This window comes from Sebastes fasciatus, chromosome 23, assembly GCF_043250625.1.
Source record: "Sebastes fasciatus isolate fSebFas1 chromosome 23, fSebFas1.pri, whole genome shotgun sequence".
Lineage (NCBI taxonomy): Eukaryota > Metazoa > Chordata > Actinopteri > Perciformes > Sebastidae > Sebastes > Sebastes fasciatus.
In genome coordinates, this window is record NC_133817.1 from 15,492,306 (window position 1) to 15,515,082 (window position 22,777).

The 22,777-nt window shown below is 42.7% G+C and overlaps 1 protein-coding gene and 1 long non-coding RNA gene across 2 annotated transcripts in view; one reads left to right on the forward strand and one right to left on the reverse strand.

Moving 5' to 3' along the window:
• plxna4 (plexin A4) overlaps positions 1-22,777 on the forward strand; it is a 452,991-nt gene that overhangs the window by 248,697 nt on the left and 181,517 nt on the right. The window lies entirely within an intron of this gene.
• The window catches only part of LOC141761500 (uncharacterized), a 33,887-nt gene continuing 24,114 nt past the window's right edge, over positions 13,005-22,777 (reverse strand). The window contains exons 2-3 of the long non-coding RNA XR_012592585.1: positions 14,386-14,532; positions 13,005-13,133 (exon numbers count right to left, since the gene is read on the reverse strand). This is a non-coding gene — a long non-coding RNA (uncharacterized LOC141761500). The remainder of the gene's footprint in view (positions 13,134-14,385; positions 14,533-22,777) is intronic.

A 22,777-nucleotide genomic window follows, 5' to 3' on the forward strand; every position in this document is an offset into this window, starting at 1 on the left:
GTGGGATATATACTTATTAATATTACTTACTATATTACTTTTCGTAGCTGTAGCTATGAACAGTGTATGAGAACAGCCTGACTAGATACATGCATATAAGCAGACAAGCCCACTCTAACATTTCCAGTTCAGCCCATGCAGTAGTTTCCTCCCTTCCAGTCATTTATAGAGTCAAATCCTCTCAACTATGTTGTCTTTATCACATAGAGTCTGGCTTTGCACCCAGGGAGCCCCGAGCCATCAGTCTGCCGCACATCCACATTGACACATCCCGTCATTTAAAATCAGAAGCCCTCTGAGCTCTATTTGCAGGCAAAGAGAGGTGGCAATTTTCTGCATTTTTGATCTGAAACTGGAACAAGCTCCTTTTCCTCTCCACGCTGCCTTTCAATAAATTCAGATGATTTCCCGTGTCATTAAATGCTGAATTTGACTTGCAAATAGCCTCCTTGTGCTTTCCACGAAGATGAGATGAATGTGTGCACACACACACTCGTATATCTAGACGCACGGAGGCAGACAGACAGCACTCGCGTAGCTCATGTTTAATTAAGCGGTTTGTCTGTGAGAGAGACTGATGGGCCTCGTACACACTGTTACCTCTGCGTGTGTTTTTCTTCAATAAACTTTTCCTTTCACCACTCAATATCCTGTGGCCCTATAGGGGGCAGTACATATTAGTGGCCTCTTTTGTCCTCTGCCAGCATGACCAAGGTAAACATCCTCTTGGATTATCTCTTTCATTCTTTATCTCGCTCCTCTTCCTCCTTTCACCCTCGTCTCTCCTGCCTTCTCATCCTCTTTCACACTCACTCCATCTTGATTCTGTCTCTTTTTTCCCCGTCTCCGAGATGAAAGCCTCCCCACAGCTCCTTTCAGTCCTCCTGAAGCGGCCCAAATGAGGTAGCTTATCTGATGAATTCCCCCCTCCCTCTTCAGACAGACTGAGACACACTCGTCCGTGCAGATGCATATGTCTTTCTAGCTTTTACACTCACTAGCACAGCTGTAAAAAAAAACTCTTTTAGAGGTCCATCACTCACTTATGCACCATATAAACATATGCATAGGCGGATAATAAGTGAAACACCCACACAGACACACATACGGCGTGCCTGGAGGCATGGCAGGCCTGGTGGGAGATCCGGGGGCCTGGCATTGTGGTACGAGGTGCCTGGCGTCGGGTCCCCGGGGGTAGTGGGCCGACTGTGATGTTGGGTTATTGGGCTCCGCACAGCAATGCCTTTTGGTCTGCTCTGTAGGGGGGCGTGAGGGAGTGCATGCGTATGACGGCTTTTATTAAACAGTAATCCCAACAGCTGTTGTTCAACCGAGCGTCCCCCCTCCCACCCCCCCTTCCCCCAGCTCTCCTTCCTACATTCTTCCTTTTTTCCTTCCGTCTTTTCAGGCGTCTGTCTGTTTTCCCCCGTCGGAGACGCAGCACGAGCCAACCGGATCCACCAGAGACCCCTTATTAACAACTCTCCCTAAACCTTACGTTCATACGCAACTCATTTACATTAGCAAATTTGTTTAGCAGGAAATGTAACGCTGCCTGGATTATGTTTTTAATCAGCATAACAAGTGAAATGAATGGAACTGAATGCGTCTGCAGACTGCTCATGTAAAATGTATCTCCAAAAATGTATTTTTTCACCTACTTTGCATGATAAACATATTTATGGTTATGTCTAGGTAAACTCACAACACTTTGTTAAGGAAAGATGATGGCCTTTGTTAACTACGAGACTAGATGTGTTGACTTTTTTAACTATTTAACCAAAACTACAATGTTTCCCTAACCTTAGCCAAGTCTTTTAGTTACCTAAACTTAAGAACACGTGGGATTCAGGACATAAACTCCAGGCTCCGGTGTCAAAGTCCTGTGTTTTTTCTACATAACCACGGACTTCGACATCCTCCCTGTGTGTTTGAAAAAAATGTTGCCAGTGAATGTAAAGGCCTTTACACACTGGGGGTGTTTTTTTGTGAAACCATTGTTTTTATCACGAGTATTTTGACATAGAACACGAATATTACGCGGCGAAAAATTGTCAATTTCTTTTCGGAGCAAGGTCGATTTTTTCCGGAGCTTTTCGCACCGTGATAAAGGCATCGACCAATCACGTTGTGAACGCACATATTCAATACATACACTTTAGTGTACAACAACAGAGGCTCTGTAGTCCAAACTAAGACGACAAACTGCATTACTCCTTTCAACCTTAACAAAGGCAGCGCAGACCAGATCCACTCTTTCAGTTCTTCCCTTTCACAATAAAAGCCTTAGACTAATACGCTGTATGACTGTTTACCAGAGGCAAATTCACTCAGAGCAGTTTGCTAAAAGGAAAATAAAAATAGCTTACAGTAGTTAAGGCTATACAACAACTTACCTCAGACAGACTGCCAGACGCTGCTCTGGGTCAATTGGCCTCTGCCTGCACGAATATATTCAAACCTTTTATTGAAAAAGTGTTGCAACTGTCGCAAATTCGCTGCTGGTATGAATAGTTTTGATGCGAAATATTCACATGTGAGTATTTCACATTTTTGTGTCATTTATTCGTCACGCCCCCGGTGTGTAAAGGCCTTTAAATCAGACAGCAATTGCATTCCCTCCCAAACGTATTCAGCAAAGCAAGCATTAGTAGTATAGAAGCATATTTGATAGGAATTCGGGTGGGTCTACTTCCTTCAAACACACATACACACACAATAAAGAGTTCAATTCATATGTGTCCATGCCGGCTATGCTGTCCATTAGGGCAGCCGGTGTTCAATAGAGATGTCTCTTTGTATGCGTGTTAGTAGTCCCTTTAATGCAGCATAAGAATTAATGAGTCAGAGTGCAAAGGGTAAAAGTGCAGCTGTACACTGGCACCTGCACTCCCCTCACACACACACACACACACACACACACACATGCACACACACGACCCCTATACCTGCAGCTGGCTACTGATTGAGCTGTTCCCCACCCAGGGGACCCCCTCAATGAGGGAGACACGTGTGTCCTTCTCACTAATTACCCCCCTAACACCAGCTTGCCAAGTGTGCACCCCTTCCTCCTTCTTTGGTTCCTTAATAAGATACTGTAGTTTCATCTCTGCCCCCCCCCCCCCGTATACGTTCATACATCTTCCCATCCCTTCGTAGTGCCTCCCTCTCTTGGCTCCTGTCCCCGCTGCCTGCCTGTCTTTCTGTCTGTCACCAAGGACGTGCTGTCCCAACCCCGGCTCTGTCCCCCAGGCCTCTGCCCTCTCCCCTGGGTACCATGTGGTGGAAAAGGCCCGGGCTTTGTCTCCTTGTCTAGACCCTGACACCAACCACAAGGGGAGAGAACTTAATGATGGGTTCAGCAAATGTGCTTACTGGCTCTAACCCATATGGGTGTGTGGGTGCACACTTTCTCCTCTCCGTTTCCTTTCTCTTTCCCTCCGTCTCTCTTTCAGTGACAGAAATGACAATGGTGCCGTCTGTTCACCATATCATTAACATGTCCCCCACTGTACTTATCCGGTCGGGCACATAATTAAAGATTATTTTTAATCTAATCATCATACAGTTTAAGCCCGATACTAAAACTACTAAACTGTGAGCATTATCCTCTCTTAAGCTGATGAAATCGTCTCGTATTGAGGAGGTTGGTTGAAAACTTTGTTACTGCGATTTTTTCATCTATTTCATCATGCTTGTGTGTTTCAAAGATTGTGTTGCTGCATTTTGATATAACTGTGATAACTAATCTGTAGCAAAACTTCCATACAGAGGCATTACTCTATTGAAATCCGTGTATCAAAGAAGTGAAATTAATATTTCACAAATATCTCCGAGTCATTCAAAATGAACGGAAGCACATTTAATTTCTTCGGTGGTTATGTGTGAAATTTGGAAAGACATTTTTTTTTTTTCCATGTAAACCTGTGAAAACACTGGGCTTCAACTTTAATATGAATACAATTTTTAAGGGTGTGAAGGTATATTATATTGCCCTTCCAAGGAATTACACTTCAACACCATTCTCAGCTAAAAAAATGCTGCATTGTTCTCCTGATTGTGAAGCGTAAATGCAGCTTAAAAACAACAACTTTGAGGACGATTTAAACCACCATAATTGAGAATTCATCACATTCTAATTCTGTATTTGTTTTCCGTTTAAGGCGATTGAACATAGAAAAAAAAATACATAATAATGCACGCGCACATTCTAATTAAAACTATATTTACTCAATGTTTCTCATGCATGCACCATTTAATCCTTGAAAGTCAACGACATTGTAATATCCTCAATTGGGAGTCTGTGCAAGATTTAAAAGCCCAACACATTGAGCGTAACAACACTGCACTGCGGCTGGCTTCACCTCAGGGTGACCTACAATAGTTTGGTGACTCAGATGTTATACAACTTTTTCTGCTCGATTCACATGTTCAAACAGCCCAATTTAATGTGTGACAGCGTTGTCACGTACACTTTGTCAGGCTCTCTACTAGGAAATACGACGAAATTGCATGCAATTTAGGCGGAAGAAAACAAAATCTACAGATCCAAGTGTCTATGAAGAGGTGAAAATAAGGACTTATATTAAAAATGCATGTTTGTTTTTGGTCGGAAAAATGGCTTGACAGGCAGAGACTCCTGTCTCACACTGTCTGTCTCTTCTCTGTGTATTTCCCCGTCTCTTTCTCGAGCAGCCATTCTGCTTTGAGCACTAATGAGACATCAGGAATGGCTGCTGAATGCTTTGGTCATGATGGTCATGACAAGAGATGGACGCTGCCCTTTTCTCTCCTGTGTTTGTTTGGCTGTGTGTTTGTCCGAGCAGTGAGCCAAAGGACAGGGTCACTGGTGTTGAATGATAAACTGAATGTGACCGTGTGTGTGTGTGTGTGTGTGTGTGTGTGTGTGTGTGTGTGTGTGTGTGTGTGTGTGTGTGTGCGTGTTTGATTTGTTCTGACTGTCTAGATGACTGATATGAAGGCCGCGGTGTAAATGTCTGGGAGGAGGTTGATAGAGGGTTTAGGTCGGCTTGTCCGTCAGATTTAGCATCTTTCTGCGGCTACGTGTACACTCAAAATTGCTGAAAGTTTTCAGTTCCTTTTTTTGATGTTGGTTATTATTAGGGCTGGCAATCTGTTAGAGTATTTAATCGTGATTAATGATTGTCCAAAGTTAATTGTGATTAATCGCAAATGAATCGCACATTTTTTATCTGTTCAAAATGTACCTTAAAGGGAGATTTGTCAAGTATTTAATACTCTTATTAACATGGGAGTGGACAAATCCGCTTGCTTTATGCAAATGTATGTATATATTTATTATTGTAAATCAAAACAACACAGAACAAGGACAAATATTGTCCAGAAACCCTCACAGGTACTGCATTTAGCATAAAAATATCCTCAAATCATAACAAAACTGTAGCCCAACAGGCAACAACAGCTGTCAGTGTGTCAGTGTGCTGACTTGACTATGACTTGCCCCAAACTGCATATGATTATCATAAAGCGGGCATGTCTGTAAAGGGGAGACTCGTGGGTACCCATAGAACCCATTTTCATTCACATATCTTGAGGTCAGAGGTCAAGGGACCCCTTTGAAAATGGCCATGCCAGTTCTTCCTCGCTAAAATTTAGCATAAGTTTGGAGCGTTATTTAACCTCCTTCATGACAAGCTAGTATGACATGGTATGTACCAATGGTTTCCTTAGGTTTTCTAATTTCATATGATTCCAGTATCACTTTATCACTTTAGATTTAACACTGAGCCCGCTACAACCTAAAAATCACAAGTTGCGGTACAGCCTACATCCAATCCAATCGGTGATTCAAAATCGTGAAACGATCCGAACCGTGAGTTTTGTGATCCAATTTCACTCCTAGTTCGACGTTAAACTCTGTTTCAAATGTGATGTCGCTATATACTTTCTTCTTCCTGTCCTCCTAATTTGTATTCTCGATCACATTGTTGAGTGTAGTTTAACTATGTCTCTTTTCTGGCGTTTTGGTCTAATTGCTCTCTCTCTCGGTCTCTCTCTGTGTGTGTTTCTGGCCACTGGCTCTTGTTCTCTCTACAGGCCGTCTAATGAGCCCACAGACTTCTGTAACACACACTAACACACACAGCTTGATTGGGCCCTGCCAGTGTGTCTCTCTTCAGCCTAATGAGCAATGCTGGACAACCAGTACAACAATCATATCTCTGTTTCTGTGTTTGTCTGTTTGCATTGGACGCTGTGAGCCAACGCTAATTCTGCAGTAAACTCTGTACGGCTTGATGAGCACTGTTTTACTTCAGTGCTTCTCAGCAACGCAGCCACGCTGAAGAGTAATGCACATCTTAGAGCTTCTGTGGTGATTTCTGACTGTTTGTTGGTATAATAAGCTAAAAGGAATAGTACAGAGGAGGCTGGGATGGGTTATTGTTGGAGTGGTTCCGCATTATGAAAACAGCTGGAGTTTCTTCAGAGTTTGTTATTGTATAAGTGAGGGATAAAAGCTGTTGCTATTTGTTTCGAATTGAATAATGAAATCCAGATCTGTGGTGAAACGTGGCATTTTTTTTTACTGCAGGGACAGCATGAGTGTTTCCTCTCATATATTGTGCAACTGCCTGAGTATTTTGTCCCTAAGTGACCTGTGTTTGTTTGTATTCAGAGGGCCGGCTGTTGCTGTTATTGAAATTCTTGAACTTGAAGAGATGTCTTCAGCGTGATACACTCCTGACATCTGACCTTCAATTATGATCCATAGATTCATTATTTTCCCTCCTACTCGAGCAAGGTCCTCTACCTCAGTCAATACACGCATCGCTGTATGTGAAGAATCTCAACAAGGTACATTTTTTACTAAGTAGAGATCAATCATTTTGTCGCTCTGCCTCTTAACCAATCTCCCAACAAGTTACCCTTCACACATAGATGCAATACAGAGCATATGAAGTGAAAAGATGGTTGTAATTATGTGTGAATTCTAGGGCTGTACCCGAATCAGATTTTTTTTTTTTTATTTGAATCGGATTTGGTTATTCAATACGAAGATTTTACTATTTGTTCCTTTTTTTCACATTATGTGGCAGTCAGAAAATCCATTGGCATGATTTTGAGTGCGAGGGTTCTGCGGCGTTGTCGCCAACCCACCCGACCCGTCTTGAAACACGGACCCATTCTCCTTTACTAGGCTTGGGTGTGACTTTTTTTGCTGTGTCATCACCATTCATATCTATACAACCAATGTGTTTATGATTCATTTGTTTACAAGAGCACAAAGTTCTTCATGGACTGAGCCTCTAAAATAAAAAACCAACCGCCCGTCTTGAGGAATTTCAAGTTGACTGAGGGATCACCTACGTTGATTCGACTCATCAACTTTCCGCCATAGTGAATTCATTCATTTCAACAGAGTGGCCATTGTCTTGTAACAGACCTAGCATCTGAACTTAGCAATAGCATATTTCTAATAGATACAATTTTTTTTTATTATGTACAATAATTAATAAAAAATCATACTAATCAGGTATTAAAATAGTTAGTCGATCAGATGACTGGCTGTCTTGTTGGGAGAACAGAAAGAATATATCGGCAATGTAACAGTAAAAGATAAAACAAGATAAAGCAAAAAAAAAAGAAGCAAAACAAAATATAAAGATAAAATAACCATAGTTAAGTTCTGTTTTCCTCAGTTTCACCGAGCCCATGAAGCTCTCGTTTATAGTCTTACGTAACTGTTTGTAACACTAGTTTATAGCATACACTGTATATCAGAGGAAGCCGTATCAACAAAGATTGTTTTCCCGAATACATTTATTCACATCGCCTGCTGCTTAATGATGACCACCAACTGTGAGTCATAGTTTAACATGTTTTGATTTACCACTAAATCACTGTGTGTATCTTGAATCTGGCTGTGCCTAATGATCATAAGAGCAGTGTTCAGGACGGGCCATGAAATTGTTGTTTTGTTGTCGTGTCGGTTGTGTTTTTCAGTCAGCAGCGGCGGCTTTGTCTTATTGGGTCTCTTCCTTTGAAGCTGTCTGGCCTCTGGTCAGGAAGTTTAGACTTCACTTCATCTCTCTCGCGTCTCCTCTCATCCCTCTGGTGGACATCTGCGTCCTATCATACACAACACAAAGAATTAAACACGTACACACACTATTTTTTCTGGCTCATTCTTTGTTCACTTTGAATTCACATCCAATTTAGCCTCTTTGATGACAGTGTGTGTGTGTTTGTGTTCATATGTAATGTGAATGCTATATACTAAACATAATGACCATTTTAATCACACACACTGTCATCCACGCCTCAGGGAGCATGTCACTTGGTTTGACCTGTGGAGTTTTGGCACCAGATGTCTCCAGCTGGCACTACTGGAGACATATGCCACATCTCCATCCTTGTGTGTGTGTGATACTCTGTGTGTTTGTGTGTGTGTACCTTGGCACTTTCAATAAGCCCCAGTGTTTGCTTTCGCCTTATTGCCTTTTGTCTTTTCATTTCCAATCTTCTCTTGCTTACTTTTCCTCTCTTCTTTTTTCCCATTTCACTGCTGTCTCCCTCCCTGATTCTGTCATAACTCTCTCTCTCTCCTCTATCTGCGAGTGTTTTTCTAAATAAGCAGCGCCTCTCTACATTTCAGTATCAAGACCACTGCTATTGTTGTGTTAAAGAAAATTGTTTGGCCCAACTCCGAGCTGCTTTGTGCTGCAACTCACCCCTAGGGGAAATAGAAAAGCTTTGTATAATATCCGCTTATGTGTATGTCTGTGTGCACCTTTGTGCTTTTTCCACACACACAGGGAGGTATCATGCATAATATTGCATCGCAGACACACAGACACAGTGTCACCTAAGAAAATAAATGAGAGTTGCCGACACTATAGTAGCCCTTTTTGGTTTGTCATACTCTCGTTCATCATTTATGAGGCCATTTATTCTTCAGCACGCACAAGGATGTTCCTTTATTTTGTAGTGTTGAATTATTCAGCTGCTTGTTGTGAAGGATGTCCACGACGATAAGGGATAGTAACACGTGTGTGCATGTGCGCCGCACACACACAAACACACAAGGGGCGAGGTTCCCCTCTGTGATCTATGGGGATTCTTCTTCCGTTGTTTATCGCAGCAGTATGTGTGCATGTTTCCCATGGTGGATGATGATGATGAATCATAGGCTTGCCTGATCATGTACTGTTTAGGAGCAGCACCTCTGTAGCAAAGACAACATCCACTAGTCCATGATGATGACTGAGGACCATATCTCTTTCAATAGTAATAATATACGATATCCAGAGCCTTACTTATAGCATGAAACAACTATTTGCAATGTAAAGATATAGAGGAGTAATGTCTACCTGAGCAGAGAATGAAGTCACTCTCCCTCTGTGTGCGTTGTAATCAGAGCTGGTGATTTCTTATATTGTATACTGTAATAGTTTACTTCATTTTTGACTTTCCACTTCTGTCTATTACCTCAAACGTCAACATTCGATGAGATGATTTGCAATTGGTAAGTGGCAAAAATTAGCATATCAAAGTTCACCAAATTTTAACTTTACATCCAAATTTAACTCGGATTCATTTATGAGTGAATCCTCATGATGATCCTCACTGATGTTGGCTTTTCCATCGAAATTAATTGAAAGACGCACACACTCTCTCTCCCTCTCTCCGTCTGATGGAAAGTTGCACCCTCTCCCGTGGTCTCCAGCGCCGTCTACTTTCCGTCGCGTTGAGACAAACAGTGATTTGTTCCACTGGATTTGTTTACAGCTTGTTACATCATGGCACCTTTCACCGCTCTCCGCTGTTATTAGAACTGATTAGTCTGGTTTTTGCTGGAAACGGAGCCTCGGAAAGTGAGAGAGAGAGAAACAGAATTTATTTGTTTAAATTTGCGTGTTCATGTGTTGTGCGTCCTCTGGCGAGCCAAAGCACGTGAGCTGAGAAAAAAAAAAGAGAGAATAGAAGAGTTTTTTACATTTGTCTGCTACGTGTGTTATGATGTGTCACTTTTCTGTTACTTGTGGACAGTAGAGTGATAGTGGCAGGCCCCGCCATCGTCACACATCATGAGCATCTCTTAGCAGATGGAATTGGTTTACCTCCCACCTCTGCTGCTGATACTGGCAGCGAGGGGTCAGACACACATGCATGCACACAAACACATGCTTTAGGTGCTTGAGCCCACATGAAGACAGCAGTATAAACCTCCACTATAAACTCACACAAACTGTAAACACATCTTTAATTACTGTACTGAATAACTACACCATTAATTAGGCCTTTTTACTATTCAAATACTACTCCCCTCAAGCTTATGGAACATGGCTAAATTTAAAAGATGGTATACTGTAACATCATTAATAATGTAACACACACATTCATGGACACACAGGGACCAGTACAGTACTGATGATAACCTCCCAGTCCTTATTTATCATTCATAAGTGGAGAGACATGAATATAAAATGGGCAGAACCCTCAGCCAAATTAGTCAAAGTTGTAACGGCGGTTGGTTTGTTTGCCGTATCTGGATTTTGAACTTATTAAATTATGATGGTTTAAGTTAGCGAGGCTTTTCTGGACATCATATGAACAGAGAAAAAAGTTTTGATCTTCCTTTAAAATATGTTTTTCTCCCAATTATAGTGCAACTTGTATATAAGTTTAAAGAGATCACACGTACACTTGACATCCTTTTGACAGCGTCGGAGTTAGATCCACAAACATGATAATGACTTCATTAAGCAGCGGCGAGACAAAGTTGAGGTTTTTCTCTCAGACCCGGTCCCTCACTAGCAGCTCTGTACCCGTGGGGGTGTTTCCCCGCTCCCTGTTAAAGGTTGTGGTGCCGCCTTCTCTATATATCTGAACGGTTTAAACAGCAAGGCTCCCCGGAGATCAATTAATAGTTTATAGAAGAGAGAAGAGAACAGTGAAAATTGCCCGTCTTGGTGGTTCATGCTCTGATGCGCCACAGCCAACGTGCGCTTAATTAGGCCAAAAATATCTCTAAAAATTTGACTGCTGAAAACATTTTTGTTTGTGTTTTTTTTTATGTTTATGTGGCTTCAGAAGAGAGTATGTCTGAACTTACGGAGTACTAAATCAGTTCTTTAGCGAGGAGGCTTTTTCCACATCAAGGAAAACAAGACAGTCTAAACGCCCACTTTCACCCCGAGAGGATTTGCTGTATATTACAACTGGGCCTAATAACCGCTGATAGTTTGACTGATTGATTGAGGAAACAACCAAGTGAATATGTACCTAATTATTTCTCGACAATATCCCAGTGGGCTACCTCCGGCTCTGATGGTGCCTTCAAATGAAACTTGTGAGCTTGTGTTTACAACATGGGAAGTTGTGTACACAATATGCTTGGCGTTCAAGTTTTTTAAGTCGTGAGATCACTGCTGCTAAGCAACGGCAATATTAACGTTACGTTTGAAGGCACCATGAGAAGTGAAGCCAATGCTGAGGTGCCTTAAACTTGCAGAAGTCTATGAGAAAATGAGCCTACTTCTCACTTGATTTATTACCTCAGTAAACATTTTAAACATGAGTTTATGGTCTCAATCACTAGTTTCAAGTCTTCTTCAATACAGCATGATGTTCATTTAGTAAATTATGGTCCCATTCAGGGCGTGGCTACCTTGTGATTGACAGGTTGTTACCATGGCGTTGTCCGGTCTGGGAGTTGTCTGTGTTTTCGTCTTACAGCTTCAACTCTTTCACAGTGTGTTCTCAGTTCACGATAGTTAATTGTAACATTTTGGGTCGCCTAAAAATGTCTTATTCAGCGTTCAGTTGTTTGCACATTGGACTTGTCATCACATCATGGAGACATTCAAAACAATTGTGCAATTTTCCAGCCCTGGTGTGTGAGGATCCAGCTGCAAGTTTAGTCCAGTCAAAATAAATGAAATGCTAACTGTCCCTCCAGCTCTGAACACCTAATTGAATTTGCCACACTTATTTGGCCAGAAGGTCTAAAAAAAAAAAAAATGTAATACAGCAGAGACTGTTTACTCTTGTTTTATTCCTCCTGGGTTAACATAATCTCTTTAATGTCATGGGTTTATTGCAGAGAGGCTTCTGCGAGCACTGCAGTGCTTCTGTCAGGGGTCAGTGGATGCTGTAGCACTGCAGAAGTAGTGGCTGCAGCACTGTAGAGCACACTGGAGACTACGGAGGAGAGCACGGGCATAAACACACAACTCATGATAGTCTGGCCGATAGAGGTTGATGAAAACAATAACTTGTGTAGTCCACGGAAAGAGGGAGTGGACCGAAGAACAGTGGCGCTGCAAGAAAGGGAGCTGTAATAACTGAGACAAGCTTATTTCACCCTTTCTTACTTCAGCCACTTATATGTAGCTGTTGCCTTTCTGCCTTTACAACAACATATACATCTTAGTGTTATAACCTGTTTAAACACATTATTCTTCAGCTCTGTTTTCACTTTTCTCTCCCATAAAACTCATTGCTGATTAATTATTCAACGTGAAGGGAATATAGTGCAGCTATCTTTTTTTAGCTTTTTGAGATGATTATAATATTACGCTTCGGGCTTAAAGATGTACATGATGTATGCGCTTTGATTTTTTTATATGCAGCACATATGTAAATGTGTGAGCATGTAAAAAAATCACGTGTATGTCTCTGTGTAAAACACCTTGTTAGCATGACATTGTGTTAGCAGGCCTCTGCGGTTGGTGCTGACAGACACGGTGAGCTGTGAGGGTTGAACATCACGAGTTTGTATTGCAGGGGGAAAAAAAAACTTTGTGTTATACCGTAGTGTCTGACTAAATTATCCGTTACGTCATTCGTTAATTATGGCATTGTGTGAGCGTGCATATATTACGTCTGTACACAATTAATTGTATCTGAGGCGCACTTGCACAAAGAGTATCTCCAGAGGGGCAGCATGCATCTGCTTTCCCCTCATTAACTCCATGCAGAATGCTATTTGTCAGCTGCACTGTCATCAGATCCGGTAGGCCACATGTGTGTCCAGAGATGGATCAGGTGGAAAACGCAAATCCCAGCAGGCTTCCCTCGACACCGCCTCCGCAGACATCAGTACAGCGCCAGTTGCTCACCTGCTGCTTCACCTCTGACACCAGCACCTGGGAAATACAAAGCTGTTATACCGCTTCGATTCATTCTGTTTCCTCACTTCCCTGTTCTCTCATGTAAAACTACTAGGAGTGGGGGGAAAAATTGATCCCTGAGGATTTTTAAATTTTTTTAATGCCAGAATTGATATAATTGCTTCATATGAGTCTATGCGGAGGGAGAAGAACGTTACCGCTTTAATTTTTGTAGTGAGAGTAACGTGACATCATATCCGTTCCGTATCCGTTAACCTAAACAAGCCGAGATGACAAAGCATAAAACGGCGGAACGAGGTTCCACGTAGATACGACCTGCACCCTCACATTTAAAGCCAACGTGGCAAACACTACACATACAGTAAAGTATGGAAGACGAGGAGAGCTAGCAACGGACTTGGCGAAGTTAGCGGAAGTATACAAGTGTGACTACGTTCGGTTTTCAAAATAAGATGTTAACAAAGGGAACTGTATCCACAAAATACATACAGTATATGAAATTAAGATTGTATTATATTCACCAGAAGTATAAAACATTACAGGTCCATTATTAGAAAGAAAATACCACTAATTTGTGAGGAAAATGTCTTTATTCTTTGATTTTTGTATTGCTGGGGGAAAAAAAAGTAATTAATAATTGAAAATCAAACATTTTTATTGAATTAATTTAGATAATTTCCAAAGTAAAAGTCCCTAGAAGTGTATGATCCAACTTTTACCCATGGTCTAATGTTAAAAAAGTTAATAAAAATCGCAATACATATCTAATCGGCACCCAAGTATCGTGATAGTATCGTATCGGGAGATGAATTCGTCCCAGCCCTAAAAACTCCTACTGTTTGCATGCTTGTCAAACTCCCTCCATCTGTGTTTCTGGTGGTTCAACATGGTCTAAAGTCTTCCCAGCTGTGTCTATTCCAGAGAGGAAACACACCGATAGTTTTTGACCAATCTTGTCCTATTTAAATAGGCCGAGCCAGAAATAGCACGCCCATGTAATACTCTGAAATCAGGCCTCATCCACTCGAGTCTTGGCTAATGAAACCAAGATATGTGTGTAGTTCATTTCCTTGTCTTAACCTTAACGGCAGCAGGTTGTCTGCGTTCATCGGACGAGTATACTTGCTGGAAAGATCTGATATGTATTTTCATCATACTTACAAGGGGGATGTAATATTCCTTTCATAAGGGAGTGGTATTATTAAAACATGAATAGATTGAGTAACCTTGAGACTCTGACTCTCCCAACACTTCATGCTCTCCTCACCGTTGCCATGGTAATGCAGCAGCAGCAGCACCTTGCAGTGTCGAGAGTGTTTTCTCAAAAGCTCACTGCAGTTTTCATTCCAGTGGATTTAGCCTCCCTCTCAAAGTTTCCACCTGCATGGAGATGACCCAACAGCTTGTGCAGCCACTGCAGAGAGAGAGAGAGAGAGAGAGGGAGCTCTGATAGGATGTGTGTGTGTTTGTGCATGCCAAGTCTGTATGGATGCAGGTAACATGGAGTGTGTGTAGCCAGAGAGATAACCGTGATTGGGTGTGTGACTATCAACGTGCCCCCTCACTTGCCTCTAGAGATAAGACCAACACATGCAGCATGTACACATCGTCTGATCACTAGATGTGTATCACACCCTCACATATCCAAATAGCACATTTCTTGACGTATTTTTGGGCGTCCCAGGTGACTAAGAGTCATTCCATGTGCTCACAGTGTGTTTAAAATCTGGCTCATGACCTTTATTCCATGCTCCCATCTTTCCTGTTACTCCCCAGAGCATGCCGCGTAGCCAGCAATGTAGTTTTCGCAATATAAAGTCATGTTTATATAGACCTTTCTCAGTGCCAGGTAATGTTTGAAAGTAGAAGTGAAGTATGTCTGCCACCATAGTGACATCCCCCAGAGCTCAGCGCATGTCTAAAAAGACTATTTCTGTCTTTCAGTGTCTTATGGCGTGTCTACGTATGTTCAGTGGCTGTCATTCTGCCTTTCCATCTGATTTAGCCCACGTTAACAGCATTCAGCGGGGATGGCAACACCTGTCGATGAGCGATGAAGAACAGGTGCCGTCGCCGCGGGAGAGCTGCTGAGTCACTCTCACACAGCTCGCACGCGCGTATACACAATAGACGGCCGCGACTTGGATAGAATCTTAATGAACCATGACTTGTTTTATTTCATTTTAATGCATTGTCATGGCATCTATTTATTTGGACATCAGTTTGGTTGGTGCCACATTGATATAAAGACTGAAAATACAGACCTGCTGTTAAGCATGACATGATGGTTTCCATCACGTTTTCAGAATTGTGGCATCGACTTGGTACCGAAGTATTGGTTCTCGTGACATCCCTATGTGCATGGAGTTTCTGTAAGTTGTTATATGGCTCAGTAATGGAGAGAAACAACATATCCATGGATTATTTATACTACAGCATAAACTCACTGGCCTTTGGTTTCCGCTTGCCACACTCCACTCCCTCCTCAACGTTTCTATATACGTTGAGTGAATTGCAAAACCCCAGGGGTTCATATGGTCTGGAGCTCAGCAACTCTCTGTTACTACACGGAGCCAGAAGCTCACGCTGTTTCAGTCTCGGCTGCAGTTATAGCTATAGTCTCAACCCAGGGGAGCCTCTCTCCAAGCTGCTTGGAAAAACAACAACAGCAAAGGAAACATTTGGACACGACAGGAACAGCATCCTCTGTTGGTTTTTATTTCTCCCACTCTTCCTCTCCGCCGCTAATTCCCACTTCTGCTCTTCCTTTTCATGGCGTCACACGTGCCACATCCTCACCTTTTCCCCCTCAAATTCCATCCTTAGCGTGTTACTTCTTCTGCGTGTTGTTCCTTTAATCCCTTCCTTCTCCATATATCCTCAATTATTCCCTCCATTTTTTTTCCCCCTTCGCCGCCTTACATTCTCTCCCTCCCCTCCTGTCTCTCTGCTGTACGCCGGCCAAGCTCCCGCTCCCCACTACGTATCTTTACCCGGGCAGCGCTGCCAACAATTAGAACACATTACTGCCAATTGTGCCACCTGCGGCCCCCTGAAAGGCAGAAAAAGAGGAGAGAGGAGGGGGACGGCATCGTGCCAATGGAGGTGGCGTGGGTGTGTGTGTGTGGTGGGGAGGTGGAGTGCTTTACAGCGTTCTGGATACCGCCACAAAGCACAGTGTTTAATTACCAATAAGCACTGGTTTAATCATGGGCCTGAATACTGCCGGATAGACAGACGGCAACTGTCGTCTTCTTTGTGGGGGGCTCGGGTATGTAGGAATGGTAACTGTGTGTGTGTGTGTGTGTGTGTGTGTGTGTGTGTGTGAGCAGGGGTTTATGGGTAAGCTGTTTGGTTGTGGAAGAATGAGTTGCAGTCGGAGGAGGGGGTCCGTTATTGTTTTTTAAAATAATGCAGCGGTTTGTGGAAATGAGATAGTGGAGAGAGAGAAGTGCATCGAGAGGGAGACACATTGTGTGTTTTGCACACATTCACACCTGCGTTTTTTGGCCAAGGACTGGCTTAAATCACAGCGAATTGGACCTGTTGTGTGCGTGGCTTGAGTGAAAGCAGTCTCTTTTTCTGGTCTTGTGGAGAAAACGAAGAGGTGTCTGTGAGGAGATTTAGCCCGGAGCCAAAACCAATTCACAACCACTCCACACTGGAGAGGGGCCTTATCCCCCCAACCTGCCCTCGCCATGACAGGCAGAGAAACACACTCCGATAGACGCGCACAGTTTGTAGGCTGTTGCTCGCATAAAATATGAAAACACACACTGCCTTCGACACAGACGCACTTGTGTGCCAAGGTAGTATTAAAGCCTTAGTGTTTTTTTTTTTCTGTGCAGGCTGAAGCCAGTGGCCAGATGAGAATGTAATCCTCCATTGTGTTTTAAATGGATCAACCTGAGAGCTTAGTGAAGGCTGGGGACACTGCAAGGAGACACATACACACTGTGAATTTACTTGTATTGCACTGTTATAACTTCCCTCCAGTATACTGTGGCTATTTCATCACTGTTTCTATTGTGTGCGTGTTATCTTGCAGTAAGAGGCTGGTCGGACTTTTTCCAGAAGTGTGTGTTGAGAGCATGTGCGTCCCAGCTGTAACACACACATTACCCTCCCAAATGAATAAATGATGTTGTGTCACACTGCTGTGACACACACACATGCATGCACAGATGAGACACACATTTGACACGTTGACCCTGGTCGTTGAAGAGCAGATGTTTCGAGGTGCTCTTGTTTAAAAGCCACAGACTCTCTCGCAGTCACCGACAGGCAATTTTGATTTGCCCTCGCTCTGCATTCTATCTCCTCTCTTTTTCATCCATCTTTCTGTCCTTCTCTCTTTCCCTCCCTTCGCTCTCCTCTAGAGTCTCGATGAGTAATTGCTCGGGGCTTCAGAGAGAAGGAGGGATGGAAAGAAAAAAGTGAGAGGGGGGTGTGCGAGAGCACGTATATACGAGAAACAAGGTAGTATGAAATAAGGAGGGTTGAATGTATGTGTGTGTGGGTGTGACGAGAGTGTGTGTGTGTGTGTGAGGCACAGTGGGATCATTGATCTGCTGAAAGTGCAATGTGTGTGCTGAATTAGAGGAGCAGGCGCGGGGCTTTGAGCTTGTAAAACACTCCCACAGTTATAGCTCTTAGCGCTCTCTGTCTGTCTGCCTCTCACTCTCACTCTCGCACATATAAAACATGCACACTCATACACACAGATCTATATTTGGGTGTTACTTACACTATCAAGGCTGAGCGTGTGCGAGTGCCTTTATTTATGCCTTATCTAGCGAATAGGTGGCTGTGTGGTGATATTGGCAGCGTTATTTGGACCGGCTGCCGGGAGAAATGGATGGAGCGTTTTATGTAACCTCGTTCTCGGTGAAGGAAGTGAGTCAGCATATGACTGAATACTTTTCCTATTGAACTTTCAGCTTACAGTGTCAGCAGCATATTAGCAGACCACAGAAGGGAAATTAGAAGTAATAAATAAGGTCTGATAAGTTTGAAATTAGGAACATTCATAGAAATAATCCATTTTAAAATGCCCAACACACAGTGTGGAATAAAAAAAGCTTAAGAACCCACTTCATGCTAAACACTTTGAACTAAGACAGTCACGATTGACTGAACTTTTGGTCTCCTCCTCCGTCTTCATTCAGCCTCGGCATGTTACCAGCGCGGCTGAGCAGCAGAGCTATGCAGCTCCTAATGGACACAATCTGTCTGACATGCATGTGCAATCAATATTAATTCTCTTATCTGAGGCCCAAGCTCCATCCCCATTGTTCAGCCATTCAGTCACATGTCACCTGCCTCAGCCTGATTGCGAGCCTGACGTGCCAGATTACCTCGGCGGCCAGCGGGAAGATAGCGAAGCAATCGTTTGCTTATCTGTGGCGTGGCGTAGTGCAAATGCTCCACGGCAGAGACGGGCGTTATAAGGATAAAGATTCCAAAAACGATGTGTGGGGTTTCATCGTGCAGAAAGTTCATAGAAATGATAGTGGAAACTATAGTGATGATGATGCTAATGATGACTCATTTTGCCTTTAAGCGGGGAGGGATTGAACACTCCTTTCTTTCTTAGAAAACCAAAGCAATGTACTGTTGTGGACGGGGCTGGCAGCAAAACATATTTTAGCCACCTAAAAGAAAGACCCACCTAAAAATATCAATATCATTATAAGTGTACGCCACAGTATATTAAGAATATTTTTACTGCTTTACCTTGCCGTCAGATAGCCCTTTCCAACAGGGAACTGAAGCTGTTGTATCCATCTATGTTCTCGTCAAAGCCACCAGACTCCATGGAAAAAAGCTGTTATTTTACCATGCAGAACACAGGCTTTACTGGTCTACGTCTGCCTCCATCGGTTAGTTCGTTTGTGCTTTTGTTTGACGTTTGGTGAATCCAAACTAACCAAAGTCACATAATAACACAAACAAACTAACCGATCAAGGTAGCGGTAGACCAGCAACTCCTGTGTTCTGTGAGGTAAAATTACTGTTTTTTCAATGGAGTCTGGTTGCTTTGGCGAGAGCATAGATAACGGTTTCAGTATAGCTGCCTCACAGCTAGTTAAACCGGCGAAAGCTTCTCCAAACTGGGGGCGTGTCAACCATCATCCACCGTAGGTAATACACTGACCATGGACAAGTACCTCATACCACACCGCTTCAAAACACCTGAACTATCCCTTTAAGGCTGGCGGCCTTTTTCTTCCGTAATAATGAAAACCTTTCAACGTGTTGTGAAAACATGCTCAACTCTTTGCAATTTGCCTAAAGGGTGGAGAGGCAAGTCGAGGATGCTGCACCTACCGTGCTAATCCCCTTATAGAAACAGGAACAGAAAGTGTCATAACTGTGAGGCGAACCTGTCTGTGAAAAAGCAAGAATTCCTTTAATCGAAATTGTTGAGAAAGTTTCACCTGAAACAACTGTTCTTTGTGGAGAAGTCCAGCTTATTTCTTTTTGACTGTCAGTTTAGGGGCCTCCAGGTGCAAAATCAAGTGATACAGGAAAGCATTTCATTTTTGCCGGAAGCTTACTGTAGTTCAAAACCAGTAGAGCATTGGGGAATTAAATATATGCTGTATTCTAGGCTAAAATGTGTACATGATTTTGTGTTTTTAATGACATTTCTTTAGTTTCTTGTGATGTTGTTTCTCAATTCTACATCTCCCGCCTGGAAAACAAAACCACCCTTGTGTATTAATAAACCCTGAACCTTGAGTGAACCTCACAAAGCAGTCCGCAAGATGTATTCCTCGCTGTTTGGCTGCACTTGTTAATGTAATTATAGAACCAAACGCCATTTCGCATGCAGTGGTTTCTCATTATGAATGCTATAATGCAGTCGATGACAGTTATGACAAAAATTATCATTTATGACAATAATGAAAATAATGTTTGGCATGCTGACCGCACTAAGCATGTATATATTTTTTTTAAATACCGGAAGCAGCCATAAGGCGTTCAGAGCCCACCCCCCCACAATCCACCTGCTGTTGACCATTAACATAATGAACCCAGCACCCATCTCCATACAAATGACTGCTTAAAGCTCTAAGAGCGTCTGGGAGCTCTAATGTAGTGTCTCCAAAACTTTCTGAAGATGACGTATTGATTGTGCCAATCAATGGGCCTAAAAAGCCATAAGTGCATCTGGTAACCATAATGGCGGCACTTAAAAGAAGGATGGATGAGCGTAATATTCACTAAGCATCATTGTCTGTGATGGAGGAAGAAGGAGGGGAGAGGGGGGATAGAGGAATGTAAAGGTGGATAGTGTGTAGGGGTAAGGGGAAATGTGTGAAAGAGACATGACTGGAAGTGAGATTTGAAGCCATGATGAAGAAAACTCCTATCCGTGTCTTAAATAAGAAAAGCCTCTTTTTGCCCTTCCGCGGCGCTGATTGTGTTTCAACTGTGTGTAAAGTGTTGTTGTGGCTTTTGCGTCATCCTGTCTGCTTTCATTCCTGCTTTTTTTTTTTGCACGTTAATGATTAATGTGCCGGTAAGCAGGGGGTCCTCTCTCCTCCATCAGCTGTGGCTGTCCTCCCTCTCACCATCCATCCATCCATCCATCCATCCATCCATCCCTCTCTCTCTCTCTTCCCATTCTTTGTTCCACATTTACTGTTGAGCAGTGATTTGTGTCAGCTATGCTCTGATACCGAGACCCAGTTTTGAATGTGAAGGATTGCAGACGGTGCACATTAGGCATGTCAAGGCATTGATCCACAACTCGTTCTGTGAAATGAGTATATCATAGGAAGTAAACAAAGTATTCCTTAAAGTGAATTTTTAGACAAGGAAAAAAATAAGTTTATAAAAAAAAAAATTAGGGCTGTCAAACGCCACTAATGTCTTTCATGCATTAATGCAATCGATCTTCCGGGGGTTGTAGTGGGCTCAGTTTTAAAGCTAGAGGAAAGATACTGGAATCATATGAAACTAGAAGGAATCCATTGGTACCAACCATGATATGTGAATGAAAATGGGTTCTATGGGTACTCACGAGTCTCCCCTTTACAGACATGCCCACTTTATGATAATCACATGCAGTTTGGAGCAAATCACAGTTAAGTCAGCACACTGACACACTGACAGCTGTTGTTGCCTGTTGGGCTTGAGTTTGCCATGTTATTATTAGAGCATATTTTTTATGCTAAATGCAGTACCTGTGAGGGTTTCTGGACAATATGTGTCATTGTTTTGTGTTGTTAATTAATTTCCAATAATACATATATACATAAATTTGCTTAAAGCAAGCATATTTGCCCACTCCCATGTTGATAAAAGTATTACATCCTTGACAAATCTCCCTTTAAGGTACATTTTGAACAGATAAAAATTGTGCGATTCATTTGCGATTAATTTGATTGACAGCCCTTAAAATATATATATTTTGTATTCTGTTTGCAAACTTCTTCCCATTGTTGATCCCCCTCTGTGTCCAACTCTGCACTTTGCCCTCCACTAAAAGCCCATGTGGCTGTCAGCAGCTGGGTCACACAACAGGCCATTTGGGCTCATCAAACATTCATCGACCCAAATCTCCCTGCATCTCCTTCCACCTTCCCACTCCCTTGTTTTCCTTATCTTCGCCTTTCAAATAGGGCTTCAGAGATTATCACGCATTTTATATTCAAATCTAAAAAGACTCTAAAAAAGTGAGCTCAAGAGGAATGAGCCTGAGGTTCTTGCTTGAGATACATTTTCTTTTAACAGAACATGGTGGGCTTGTACAGTTCTGATGGAGTGACTTAGCTTTGTCCAATGGATATTGGGGTTTCTCTCATTCCACTAAACAGGCTGGATCTGTGGATATACCTGCCCCAAGGGTTGAGGCTTTAGGACTGATTTATATGTATAGTGGCATATGTCTGTCTGGCAGGAAAAAAGGAAAGAGGAGATGAGTGCAGGAAGAGTAAAAGAGTATTAGTGGGGAGGTAGAAAGCCCTTAGACCTAATCCTGGAAAGATGGTCTCACTTAGCTTTTAGATATTCCACCACCTCCGAAAAGCCCTAAAGGCCTCCGGTGGCGCATTCCCAGCTCATAAACTCATGCATGTTTTAGAAGGGTTCACCTCTAAGGGGAGGGGGGCGGGAGTATTGACTGGTCTAGGATACACAACATCCCACAATGGAGCAGAGGATGGAATAAGAGCCGTGGAGAGCATCCCTAAGGCAAAGTGCCTAACTAGCACCCGCCATATTTCATACAGCCCCCCTCCTACAAGCTCTCAAGACCCCAATACTTGAGGGAAAAGGGCTTCATAGGGTAAAGTGCTCCTCCCTTGATAGCAGATGTTGTGTGTTTGAAACCTTCTTATTGTCCTTGCTTTGATCCATAAGTGCCCTTTATCTTCTAATGGGAATATTGGGAATCACAAAGGCACACACACACTCAAAAACACACACATAACCACTGGGGTACGGCAAGAGGTTTGTGGGACGGCGCCCCCAATTGTGTGGCTTGCAGAGACTCATGGAGTCAAGTGTTTTTGATTGATGATCCCAGCCAATAACTAGCCTAGCATAGCATATGTCTATGCACCATTGATTTCCCTTAACCCTCCCCCCTACACACCACACACACACTTAAGCTTGTGTTGACACAATACAGATGATCGAAACACAGA